The 13,579-nt window shown below is 43.6% G+C and overlaps 1 protein-coding gene across 5 annotated transcripts in view; it reads left to right on the plus strand.

Moving 5' to 3' along the window:
* Window positions 1-2,952: 2,952 nt before the first annotated feature.
* madd (MAP-kinase activating death domain) overlaps window positions 2,953-13,579 on the plus strand; it is a 248,446-nt gene continuing 237,819 nt past the window's right edge. For all 5 annotated transcript variants that reach the window (XM_059975345.1, XM_059975346.1, XM_059975347.1 and 2 more), the window contains exon 1: window positions 2,953-3,026. The gene's annotated coding sequence lies outside the window, so the exon portion shown is untranslated. The remainder of the gene's footprint in view (window positions 3,027-13,579) is intronic.

Genomic DNA, 13,579 nt, shown 5'->3' on the forward strand with positions numbered 1-13,579 from the left:
CAATACTTCAGATGGGGCCTAACCAGAGTTTTATAAATTTGCAACATAACCTCCTGACTTTTGAACTCAATACTTAGACTAATAAAAACAAGCATTACATAAGCCTTTTTAACCACATTATTGACCTGCGTAGCCACTTTCAGGGAGCTATGAACTTGGATCCCAAGATCTCTCTGCTCTGCAACACTGTTAAGGATCTTGCCCTAGTGGGGTGCAATACCTCACATTTATCTGGGTTAAACTCCATCTGCCATTTTTCAGCCCATATTTACAACTGATTTATATCATGTTGTATTCTTTGCCAGTCTTCTACACTATCCACAATTCCACCAGTCTTGGTGTCATCCTCAAATTTCTAACCCATCATGTACATTTTCATCTGTCATTTATATGCACCATAAACAGCAGAGGTCCCAGCACAACAGTTCCTCCTTGTTGATCTCTAAACACCCTAAAGTATTTATACTCTTAGCACTGATCTCCTCGTCCTCCATTCCCGTTCCTTGGTAAATACTGAAGTAAAGTACTCATTAAGTACCTCACCCACATCAAACAAATATTTCCCTTTTAATCTTGTGGTCCCACTGTCTCCCTCGTTATCCTCTTGCTCTTGATGTTTGTATAGAATATCTTGGGAGTCTTCTTAATCCTACTTGCCAAGGACTTTTCATGGTTCCTTCTGGCTTTCCTAATTCCCTTCTTTTGTTTTTTTCTGGCTTCTTTACACTCCTCATGTGCTTCATTTGATCCTAACTTCTAAAGCTTTACATACTTCCTCTTTTTCTTCTTGACTAAATTCATCACCTTTCTGGATATCCAAGGTTTTCTTATCTTTCCATCCCTGTCTTTCCTTCTAACAGGAACTTACCTTTCCTGTGTTTGAATGTACTGAGAAGTGAGCTCCACCTTTGGTTATTTTTTCTGAGGAAATGAATCCTTCGCCTCTGTGCTGTGGTTGGTTAGAGGACTGGGTCCCATTTCAACTTTGCACAATGTTTGGATTTACATTGGATTCAGTTCCTCATATATTTTGTGCAAAAGTAAAACAATGTATATCTTCATGAAGTTTAGGTGGGAAAAATAGTGTTATTATATTAGCTTCTGGATTCCTGTTTCTTTAAGCAATGGGATTCTAATATACTCCAGTGGATTGTGGTCATACCCAAGGGCTGTGGGGGATGAATATACAGTACAATCAATGAGGTCATATTCTAAAACTCCTTGTAATGTCTGGATACACAGAAGACAGGAATGTCATTCTAATTCAATGGAGAGTTTAGCTGGAGGAGATAAGGATCCCATTATAGCTCTGTATGCATTTGTTGGCTGTGCTGAGGACTGATGTCACATGCTAATACTGAATGGATTATATATGGAAACTGTTGGTATCTTATTCTGATTACCAATTGCTAGATGTGCAATTGAATCTCTTAGCAAAACATTAATGATTTTAAACATAACATAGAAAACAACCTCTTTGGGATCCCAAGCCTGAAATGACCATCAAAATGCCCAGTAGGGACTCCCACAGTTTTTGTGACTATACTTCTTCCTGTTCTGTCTCTAATAAGGACATCATTCCATTCTCCCATTTCCTACTGTATTGCATTTTCTCTGATGAGACATTCTATTACAGATGCTTCTGAGATGTCTCCCTTCTTCCTGAACATGACTTCCCTTCAATACTATGAACGAAGTCTACATCTAGTCCATTTCTCTCATCTCTTTTCCTCCTGATCGGTGCAAATACTTTCCACCCCACCTGCTGCTACATTCAACTGATCATTCTTTCCAATTTCCACCAGCTCCAACAAGATCCACCGCTCTCATGCACACATATCTTCCTCTCCCCCCTCCTCTCTGCATTTTGAATGGTTTCTCCCTTTGTTCTCTCTTCCACTCCAACCAAACACTCCCCATCATATGGCACTGTACCAGACAGCCACAAACCTTTCGCCATCCAGGGACTCCTCAAATAAATAAATGAGCAAAAGCACAATACATAGATAATAGATAGATAGTATGAAGAACATGTGTTTAGAGTCTTCAAAAGTGAGTCCATAGGTTGTGGAATCAGTTCAGTGTTGAGGTGAGTGAAGTTATCCACACTGGTTCAGGAGCCTGATTGTTAAAGGATAATAACTGTTTCTGAACCTGGTGGTGTGAAACATAAGGCTCCTGTACCCCTTTCCAGATGGCAGCAATGAGAATAGTGGGCGTCTTGATGATGGATGCTGCTTTGTTATGGGTGCTTAAAGATGGGGAGGGCTTTTCCAGTGATGGATTAAGCTGTATCCACTAATTTTTCTGAGCTTTCCCTGTCTTGGGCATTGGTGTTTCCATACCAGGCCATGATATCAATTGCCTTTCACAACAGAGGTGTCTTCCAAGTGGAAAGATGTTTTGAAGTTAGTAAGAACAATAGAGCCTAAGTTGTTGGGTATGTTTCAAATCCTTCTATTACCTCGTCTTTCTCCGGCACCCCCTATTGCGTAAAGGGGCACTATGTTTTAGGAAGAACTTTCTGGGAAACTCTCACTCATTTGACCTGAGTATACTGTACTCTGCCGCAGTCAACCCAGCCTATTTCGTCTGTAGTAAGCAAAGGTGACTCCAGCGGTCTCACTTGACGACAACTGCCTTACTGCAATTTCCACAACTGCACCTTGGTGAATATAACCTCAAACTGGTCTAAATCTAAGGGCATCCACAGTGATTGCTTGCATCCAAGCTGAAGACGAGTGGACATGGAGGATTAAGAGAATTAAGCAGTCAGTAACATTAAGCCGACTATAAAAGAGCCCGGCCTTAGTCTCGACGGTTGCTGGGGCGACGCGCACGATCCCGGCTGGGTTTAGGGGCGCGCAACGCACGCGCACGATCCCGGCTGGGTTTAGGGGCGCGCAACGCACGCGCACGACTACGAGCTAGGGCGGCGTAATCGGGAAAGGAGGAGGTCTTGCGCAGGCGCGTTGGGAATCATCACGGAAGCTGTGGTTGCGGAGGACAGTGGTCTGGAGGGACGGGTGAGTGAGATGGGGGCGTGTGGGAATGGGGGCCCTCCTGCCAAGGCTGCTGTATGGCCGGAACTTCCACTGGCCCCGGGAGCGCGGGTGACATACCTCGGTCGACGGTGGCTGCGGCGGGGTTCTTGCGGAGAGGGGTTGGGGTGGGTCTCTGCAGAAGGGCCGGGCCCGGTGCTCTCGCCACCCTGAGCGTTGGTGTCGCATCCCGTGCCCCTTATACAGGCGGAGGTTTAAAGGCAGATCCTGTGGAGGCAGTCGCCCTATCTGCTTCATATCAATCGCTCTTGTTCTGGTAGCGGCTGACCTATTTTTGTTTTGACATCATTGTTTTTTGTCCTCACCATTGACATTCCCGTCCCTGTTCCTTTACATCAAGCGCTAATTGTCAGTGGTTCGGTAGCTCTGTTAATGGAGGTCACATGAAGGAATCTGCAAAACCTACCTATCAATTTTGTGGTGACTTGCGGCTAAGTGGATGGATCTGGGCCTGGTGAAGAGCTTTCCACCAGTGCATGTTGTGCTTCGGGTACAATGGATCATTTTGCAGTGCTGAATCTACTGTGTAGGTGCAAGTAATTTGTCCTTGTGCCATTTTCTGCCTTTCTGCAGATGGCCTCTGCAGTTGCGTGGAGGATAATCATGTGTTGAATATGTGAAGGTGGAACATTAAAAGATACATTGATGACGATTATGTACAAGACATATAATCCAACTTCATTCTTTTCTAAACGAGAGGTGGCTCTTGAATTCTCTGATACCCTCTGTATTTCAGTGCTACCGCTTATTCCCACCTCCCTTCTACCAAGTGTGAGTGCAGGAATACCATTTTTTGCGTTTTACAAGGTAAACCATGTGCTCTGCAGATTAGACTGTTCCCTTGATAGATGACTAGTGATTTTGTCCTAGATTATGGATCTGGTGTTTCCATCTGTAGCAAGCTAGTGTATGACTTGCGATTCAGTTACTTAGTGACGAATTTGCATTTGTAGTGTTATGATCAATGTTTGGTTTAATGGTATGTATACGTTTTACAGTTGATAGATGGGAATGAGCCATCCGTGAGAAGTAAGTGCCAGTGCAGAGTGATAGTCTGCTGTGTTCATCCAGAGCAGTGATACAGATAGGGCAGATAGCCTGTCCTTTGCTGGTAGTGTGAGATATTATAGCTGAGGTCATACTGTAAACCAGAATTAAACTAACTACTAGATTTTTTTTTTGTGAATAGTGTCCTGGTAATATGCAGGGCAGATTCATGTTGATAAAAGGCTGTTGGCATAGTATTGGAAGGTAGTAAATTGTATATAGTGAAAATTGTGACAGTAAGTTGGGAAGAAGTTCTGCACTGAATGGTCTCTGAGTCATTTTTGTACCTCAGCTGCTCAACAATTTGCCTTTTTTGGTGAGGCAGGTCTACACAAAGGTGTTAAGGGTGGGTTCAGACCCATGCTAGGGTGCAGTGTTTGACTGTATCCTTGCTCAAAGAATGCTGGCAAGAAAAGCTAAAGGAAGCTAAAGAAACATCATGGGCACAGCTATCCATACTGTTGGGGACCTATTCAAAAGGCAGTGCCTCAAGGCTGAATCCATCTTCAAGGACTCCTACCATCTAGGACGTGCCTTCTTCTCGTTACTACCTTCAGAGAGGAGTACAGGAGTCTGAAGATTCACACACAGTTTTAGTAACAGCTTTTTCCCCTCTGCCATTTGATTTCTAAATGGTCCATGAACATTCCTCACTAGTCCTCTTTTGCACTATTTTTTGTCTTTCAGTGTACTACTGTCACTAGAAACAAATTTCTCAACCCAGGTCAGTAATAATAAACCTGATTCTGAAGAAAGATCACTTGTATTTCTTGCAAAAGAAGTACTTTTGCTGTTGTCAGTGTTGTACAGCAGGAATATAGCAGTCAATTTATACACTACCAGCAATGTGATAATGAGCAGATAATCCATTTTTTATGTTGGTTGAGGGATAGATACTGGCTATCATATAGGAATAACCTCTCTGTTCTGTTTACAAATATTGTGAGGCTTTTCATATGCTTGTGAGAGGGAAGCATTGTTCACTTGTTTACATTCACACTGGGATCCCATTCTGAAATTTTTATGCTGAAAGTGGTGGAGTAGGGCTTGATTTCACAAGAATCTCATTTAAGCAAGAGCGCTGCCAACTGAGTGACACAAACACTAAACACAGAATCAAATGTCTATCTGGTAATAAAGTAGTTGCTAGAATGCAGCTATTCCGCTGTGGCTCCTTTATGGGTGTTGCAAGATCACACATGACAGGCCACCAAAGCTGAAAAAGCTCTACCTGATTGAACCCATGGTCGAATCTGCTTGCATAATTTGAAGGCATCTTTGTACAGGATGTTGATGTGGTCACATTTAGGATATCATGTTCTATTAATGGGAAGGGTGCAGAGGAGATTTACAAGGATGTCACTGGGATTATAGAGAGAGGCCAATCAGACTGCAAGTTTATTCCCTGAAGTGTAAGAGAAGTGTATAAATTCACTTAAGACATTGATGGGTGAATACACTCTATCTTTCCCCCAGGGCTGGTCAGTCAAGGACGTGAGCACATAGGTTTGAGGTGAAGGGGAGAGATTGAAAAGGAACTTGAGGAGCAACATTTTAACCCAGAGGGTGGTCCATATATGGAATGAGCTGCTGGGTTAGTAGTTGAGGCAGGTACATTAACAACAGTTAAATGGTACTTTGATAAGTATATGGTAAAGACATAAGGGCCAAATGTGAGCAAATGTTGTTAGCTTAGATGGGAGTCTTTGTTGGCATGAACCTGTTGGGCTGACTATCCATGGAATGGGAAGACTGTAGGGGATATTGTAGACTCTTTCAGGCCAGGTGGGAGTAAGTAGGTGTGTGCTCATGCAGTGCTTCATTTATAGGGTAGCTCACAGGCATCTATTTCACAGAAATCATAGTAATGTGAAAAGAGCTGAGACCCTCATTTTTGGTAGCTTTGTTGCCCAACAATTGTTGGGTCAAAAGGTGCTGAAACAAGGCCAACAGCCACTATGTCCATTCTGCATATCACGTAGCTCGGCCTTCCATTGATCAGGGTCAGCTGTGGATGTTGCATCTTAGCTGTCTATGCAGGCCGTGGCAGTACAATATGGAGAACAAACTGTTGCCCATACAGAAGGCTCCCTCTATCCACATAGCTGATGAATCCAGAGGAACAGCAGAGGCATACAGTTTGGCACCAGCAGTGTCACAGGAGTTCAGACAGACAGACATACTTTATTGATCCCGAGGGAAATTGGGTTTTGTTACAGTCGCACCAACCAAGAATAGTGTAGAAATATAGCAATATAAAACCAAAACCAGTCAGCGTTGAACTTAACATGGAATTTCCTCAGGAATTCCAGTTCCAGATTTTTCCTCTGGATTTACTCCTGAAACCTTTCCCATGAGTAGGTATAGTTGTAAGGCGGCAGAGGTTTGAGATCAGAGTTTACCTTCTGGATGAGCTGCCATCTGCAGCTGATGAGCCCATCTGCCTGAAGCAACTTGTTTTAAGGCACCAGTAACCTACTTTTGCCTCTTCTGTCAATTGAAATGGTTCTGCCATGCTTAGTAGGAGCTGGCCTTGTCAGAGGCTATTTGGGAACGCACGTCATTGGAAGCATTTAATAAGTAGTGAGAGCTTACCACTAGTACATCCCCCGACTATGACAAGCTTGAGGAACCATTACATATCTATCTGTACTGGTTTCTAGTATCTGCTTTTTCTATTCCCAACTTTTCCAGGGATATGTTGTATCTCATAATTAGGAGTTTCATGATGGTGCCGAGCTGCAGTCTCTATTGAGGTTACGACTTTTTAAAATTTTTTTTTAGGTTCGTAGGGATGTTTTGGGTTCAGAGGGCAGTTGGGATTTAGGGATAAGGATGTGGAGGAACTGGAGGACAGGCTGGAGTCCAAGACTAAGCCTCTGCTCTGAGTTCGAAGGCTGCAAAATGATATTTCAATGTATATGTGATAAATTTTAGTTTGTATTCATATCATCTACCTGTTCTGCCAACTTCAAGAATCTTTGTATGTAAACCAAGGTCCCTCTGTTTCTACCTCTAGGCCTAACATTTAGTGTAGTTATAGTATTAAAGGAGTATGCATGTTTGTTACTGGAGTTATCAATAATCACTGATAGAAATAATTCATAGCTGCAATGTAGCACTGTCTTAGTGTTGTACCAAGCAACCAGAATGACTGGTGAAGACTGGAGAATTACAACGCAGCCCTTTGGTCATTCCTCCTGTGAAGATTCTTGGGAAATGGTGCTTAGTCTTTTATTTGCATATATCTAAGTGCAACATTTTCAGGTTTGTTTACAATCATCAGAGGAGCATCTGAAATGTGTTGATGGAGATGTATGGAGACAAAACAAAATGACATCTGTTAATAGTTTAAAAAAAAGTGGCTGCATGAAATAAACTTGGTATGTCCTTTAGTTAGTGACAGGCCTGGACTAGGCATCTTATTAAAAGCAAAGAGTTGTTGCTTTCATAATTGTATGTGAGCACATAATTGCAACAGATCAGAAAGACTGTTGAAGTCTGGAGTGCAGTAATTATGTTGCTCGTGTACTTTTGGCAACCTGTATTGTGACATCTGTGACTGCAGTTAATGATGAATAATCCCATCAGGTACACCGTACTGGGAGCTTCAGAAGGCCAAAATGGTTGTTTTGACTCCTGGAAAAATTTTGTGGTAATGCAAGCGGTGACTGCACTTTAAAGTTACTGACCTGGTTGTAAAACCCTGGATCTGAGATCATGAAAGATGAAAGTCTTTTAGGAATCTTCCTCACCTTAAGTTATTCGTCTGTAAGTCACCTTGGTATTCGGTGATGGAGGAGGGGGAGTTTGTAAAATTAAACTAAGGATGAACCAGACATGCTTTTCCACATCCTTTTAGCAAATCCATAGTCTGCAAAGAAGTGGGAGACTGCAGCTGCATACTGAGCTGATATGTTGCCTGTACAGTAATGTTCTGACAGGTAGACTTCCCTCACTGCCAACTAGTCTTGGTGTTTGTCAGTCAGATCTGGCGATGAGGCATTTTGCTGTCTGCTCAGGGAAGAAGTCCATAGAATCCATAGTGTCACTGTCCTGCAGCATCTACAGTATGTTCTGCATTAACCATGGCCTGATGGACTTAAGGTCCAAGATGTTTACTTGGAAGAACTCTTCCATAAAGGACAGGTAGTAGAGCAACATCCAGCTGACGGGGGCATTCCACAGTCGAGAGTCCAAGCCTACTTGCAATGCCAAGAACAGGTAGAACCTCAGTTCATAGTGCCCACATACACAGAATAATGGATGCAACGTCAAAAGTAATGGACAGCACAGTGGAGTCTTTGCTATTGGCCCATGTTGGGTCCTGTTTGCTCCCTGGTGTGGAGTTTGTGCATTCTTCCTGTGACCATGTAGGTTTTCTCCCACATTCCCAGGATGTCTTGGTTGGTAGGTTATTTAGCCATTATAAACCATCAATAATCTTCATGATATCCACTTTGGATTTTGTCAGGGATGCTTGGCTCCCTGTTTTGTCATAGCCTTGGGCTAAAGATAGACCAGGGATCTGAACTGTAGAGCTGGGGTGAAACCAACTGTTATTGTAAAATATATGACATTTGACTGAGTGTTAAAGAGTCTGAGTGAAACTGAAATTAATAAAAATCAAAAAGCGAACACTACTATGAGTAAAAACAGGTAATGCTGGAGACAGCAGGTCATAAGGCATTTGTGGGGAGAGCAACAGTTCATAATTTAGTTCAATGATCCTTCAGAACTGCTGAGACATTTGAAAATGCTTCTGTTGGAGAGCAGAGGATGTTGGGTAAACAAGGAGAATGTCTGAAGGGTGATGCTGAATGATAGGTCTGACTACCCTTAGCCTGATTCAGAGGTGTTAGGGCCATCTATGTAACATGGTGTGTGATAGTTTAAGAGCAGTGATAAGGCACATTGCCAGAAGTGAGTCTCTGATATCAGTTTGGGATGTTACTGTAATGGTCTTGTTGGCTGGTTGAGAAGTATGTGTTATTGTGATATCTTGATTCTCCAGGCATTTTTCATGTTTGAGAAATGGAAGTCTGGTAAGTACCTGAAAGGTCTTGGCAGAAAAATTGTAGAAGGGTTTCTTCAAATGTCTATTTTACCAGCAAAAATTTCTTTCCACCACTACACCAATTGGAATTCAAGCATTGATTTTGGCCATATTTGTGTGACTTGCTATAGATTATTTCCTGTATCTATTGATTTTTTTTCTTCACTTTTGCCATTTTTATCCTACTTGGATCAAAACCTCAGGACCAAGACCAACAGGGCCATCTCTGATCCTAAACCTAAACCATAAAAAGGAAGTAGTGATAGTAGTGGACTCAGTTATTGGGGGGAGGGGGGTTGAGAATGAGGTGTGTACTGACAAGGAGTCTCGTATGGTGTGTTGCTCATAAGGAGCACAAGTAGGAGACCTCTCTGGATGAATAGATAAGATCCTGGTCAGAACTGGGCTGGATCTAGTAGTCATTGTCCACATCGGATCAAACGACATGGTTAAGGGCAGGCTGTCAGTTCTGCAAGGCAGATTTAAAGAGTTGGGTGGGAAGCTTGGGGACAGAACTGACAAGGTGGTCTTCTCAGAATTTTTCCATTGCCACTGTCAGTCCAGGTAAGATGAAGGACATTAGAAGATATAACATGTGGCTTAAATCTTGGTGTAGGTTTGAGGGGTCATAAGTTTATGGGACATTGGGTTTCTTTTGGGGCAGATGGAACCTGTACTGCCAGGACATCTTGCACTTGAAACGGAGGGGCACTAATGTACTAGACAGGCGTGTGCTTCAGTTAGATGAGGTCTGTTTAAACTAGGGAATGGGGGGAAAGGGAACTTAGAACAGGACAGCTCAGCTGTTTAAACACCTTAGTGGAGAATAACATATTAGGACATAAACCAATTATAGGCTTCAAAAATATAAAAATGGGTTGGAGTAGGATGCAAAACATCAGTAATAGATGAAGGATGGCCTGTAAACATGCAAGAAGTATTAAAAATAAAATAAACAAGCTGGAGTTATATGCAAGTGTTTATAAGTATGATGTAATAGCAATAACTGAGACCAGGCTGACCGCGAAGGATGATGATGAAAATAATGTTAAAGGATATACTTAGGAAAGATAGGTAAGATTGTAAAGGGGGATCGCAAGGCTGTTCATGATAAGAGATGATTTGAGACTTAGTGAAGATATTTGGGTGAGAATTAAAAGCTATAAGGATAAAGGAATAATGTTGGGTGAATGTTATAGACCCCTAATGCTAATAGTGATTTTAATAAACAACTCTATCAGATTATTAGAAAAGCAAGTTCTGAGGGTGATGTTATAGTTATGGGAGATTTTAATTTCCCAAATATTGAGTGGGAGAACCCAGTGACTAATAGATTACAGGAAAGTGAATTCATTAAGTTATTGAATGATTGTTTGCCGATGACACAAAATTAGGGGAGGGCAGTTAGATTGTAACAAAATCCAGATGTGGGCAGAGAATGACAGATGAAATTTAATGTAAGTAAATGTGAAGTATTACCTATCGGAAGTAGAAATATCAGATATGTAATGGGGGATCTTGAGTTAGAAGGTACGCTGTATGAGAAGGATTTGGGTGTCCTGGTAGGCTCATCGCTATCATCATCCAGACAATGTACAGAAGTAATTAGGAAGGCTAATAGAATCAACACACATAAAATGCTGGTGGAACACAGCAGGCCAGGCAGCGAGTGTGGCTTCAGCTTGACAGTAGAGGAGGCCATGGATAGACATATCAGAATGGGACGTGGAATTAAAATGTGTGGCCACTGGGAGATCCTGCTTTCTCTGGCGGACAGAGCGTAGTCTGTCCGCCAGATGGACAGTCAGCAAAATGGTCTCCCAGTCTGCGTCGGGTCTCACCAGTATATAAAAGGCCGCACCGGGAGCACCAGATGCAGTATACCACATCAGTTGACTCACAGGTGAAGTGTTGCACACACAGGTTGGAGGAACAACACCTTATATATCGTCTGGGTAGCCTCCAACCTGATGGCATGAACATTGACTTCTCTAACTTCTGTTAATGCCCCTTCTCCCCTTCTTACCCCATCCCTGATATATTTAGTTTTTTTCCCCCTCCCCTATTTTTTCTCTCTCTGCCCATCACACTGCCTGTTCTCCCTCTGGTGCTCCCCTCCTCCTTTCTTTCTCCCCAGGCCTCCCATCCCATGATCCTTTCCCTTCTTCGGCTCTGTATCCCTTTTGCCAGTCACCTTTCCAGCTCTTAGCTTCACCCCACCCCCTATCATTTCACATTTCCCCCTCCCCCTCCTAGTTTCAAATCTCTTACTATCTTCCCTTTCAGTTAGTTCTGATGAAGGATCTTGATCTGAAACGTCGACAGTGCTTCTTCCATCAGCATTTTGTGTGTGTTACTTCAATTTCCAGCATCTGCAGATTTCCTTGTGTTTGCTCTTGACATAGTGAGTTGTGGACACATGGAACAAAGTACCTAGTTGTGTAGTTGAGAGTTGTACCTTAGAGACTTTTAAACCTAAACTCTATAGTTATTTCAACATACTATATGAATAGGAATTTGGCAAGCTTTGTTGGGGTGAATGGCGTATTCTTGTAAAAAAATATTTTCTAACGTTGTAATGGTTTGTTTTCTGATGGAATCATTGTCGCAGTCTCTCTCTCTCTCTCTCTCCCTTCCCCCCCTCTCTCTCCCTTCCCCCCCTCTCTCTCCCTTCCCCCCCTCTCTCTCCCTTCCCCCCCTCTCTCTCCCTTCCCCCCCTCTCTCTCCTTCCCCCCTCTCTCTCCCTTCCCCCCTCTCTCCCTTCCCCCCTCTCTCTCCCTTCCCCCCTCTCTCTCCTTCCCCCCCTCTCTCTCCCTTCCCCCCCTCTCTCTCCCTTCCCCCCCTCTCTCTCCCTTCCCCCCCTCTCTCTCCCTTCCCCCCCTCTCTCTCCCTTCCCCCCCTCTCTCTCCCTTCCCCCCCTCTCTCTCCCTTCCCCCCCTCTCTCTCCCTTCCCCCCCTCTCTCTCCCTTCCCCCCCCTCTCTCTCCCTTCCCCCCCTCTCTCTCCCTTCCCCCCCTCTCTCTCCCTTCCCCCCCTCTCTCTCCCTTCCCCCCCTCTCTCTCCCTTCCCCCCCTCTCTCTCCCTTCCCCCCCTCTCTCTCCCTTCCCCCCCTCTCTCTCCCTTCCCCCCCCTCTCTCTCCCTTCCCCCCCTCTCTCTCCCTTCCCCCCCTCTCTCTCCCTTCCCCCCCTCTCTCTCCCTTCCCCCCCTCTCTCTCCCTTCCCCCCCTCTCTCTCCCTTCCCCCCCCTCTCTCTCCCTTCCCCCCCTCTCTCTCCCTTCCTCACCTGAATTCACCTATCACTTGCTACCTCTTGTCTCATCCCTTTCCCTCATCTCTACTCTCAGTCCAGATGAAAGGTCTCACCCCAAAACATTGAATGCCCATTTCCCTCTACAAATGTTGCCTGAAACACTGAGATATATTGTTCCGTTTTGCTTTTAATTAACACCTGTACTAACCTACCAAGTTGTCTGTCCTCGGCTCAGTACAAGCTCAGAATTCACCATGTAATGTGTTGTGACCCCTTCTCCCCATCAGAGTACAGCCCTATCCCAGCATTTTAAATTATTGAATACTTAATAATTCATTTGGCAGGCACAGGAACAATTAAATATTAATATCAGTTAATAATAGTAAGCATCAGAAAGATACTGTGATAGGATATTTCCTACAGCACTCTCAGGCAACTCCCTTCCCCTTCAGCAAAATCAACACCATGGTACCCTGCTAAACAAACCAACAACACTGACAATGCAGTTAGCCTTCAGTGACGACTTAATTTATTGTTGTATAAATGCACAGAGAAATTAGAGCACCAGTGTAGAAATACCAAACTAGAGGCGACAAATGGAATGGGGCATGTTGGAAGAAATGTATTGTGACCTGGACAATGATGAGACTTCACAGCATGGCAGTATCAATTATAAAACCAAAAGGATATTTGAAATCAGACATAAAAAACTGTTGTGCTGAATAATGTGGGCTGTTAATAGGGGTGGGGCTATAATGACAAAATACTATACTATAATGATAGTCGTAAATAATCTTCATTTATACTTCCTTCCCAATCCCTCAGCTAGCTGCCTTCTGAACCACTAACCCCATAGTTGACTCTCACTTCCCCCTCCACTATTGCCCACATTCACAACACTCCTCCCCCACCACACCTATTCTGCCTCGTGCTCATTCTGCCCATTCTTCTTCTCTCTCCGCTTCCTGGCCTCTTAATCTCCTATCTCTGTCATTCCTTAACTTTGCTCCCTCATTCACTCTACTACCACTTTGCCCCTCCACTTCCAAACGCAATCATGTATTTTCCCCAAATGCTCCAAAACCACCACTCGGTGAGCCTTTCTTTACACCCCATAGCTGGTCTAACACACCCGCTACACTTCAAGCTCTGATCACTACTGGAA

This window comes from Hypanus sabinus, chromosome 7, assembly GCF_030144855.1.
Source record: "Hypanus sabinus isolate sHypSab1 chromosome 7, sHypSab1.hap1, whole genome shotgun sequence".
NCBI lineage: Eukaryota > Metazoa > Chordata > Chondrichthyes > Myliobatiformes > Dasyatidae > Hypanus > Hypanus sabinus.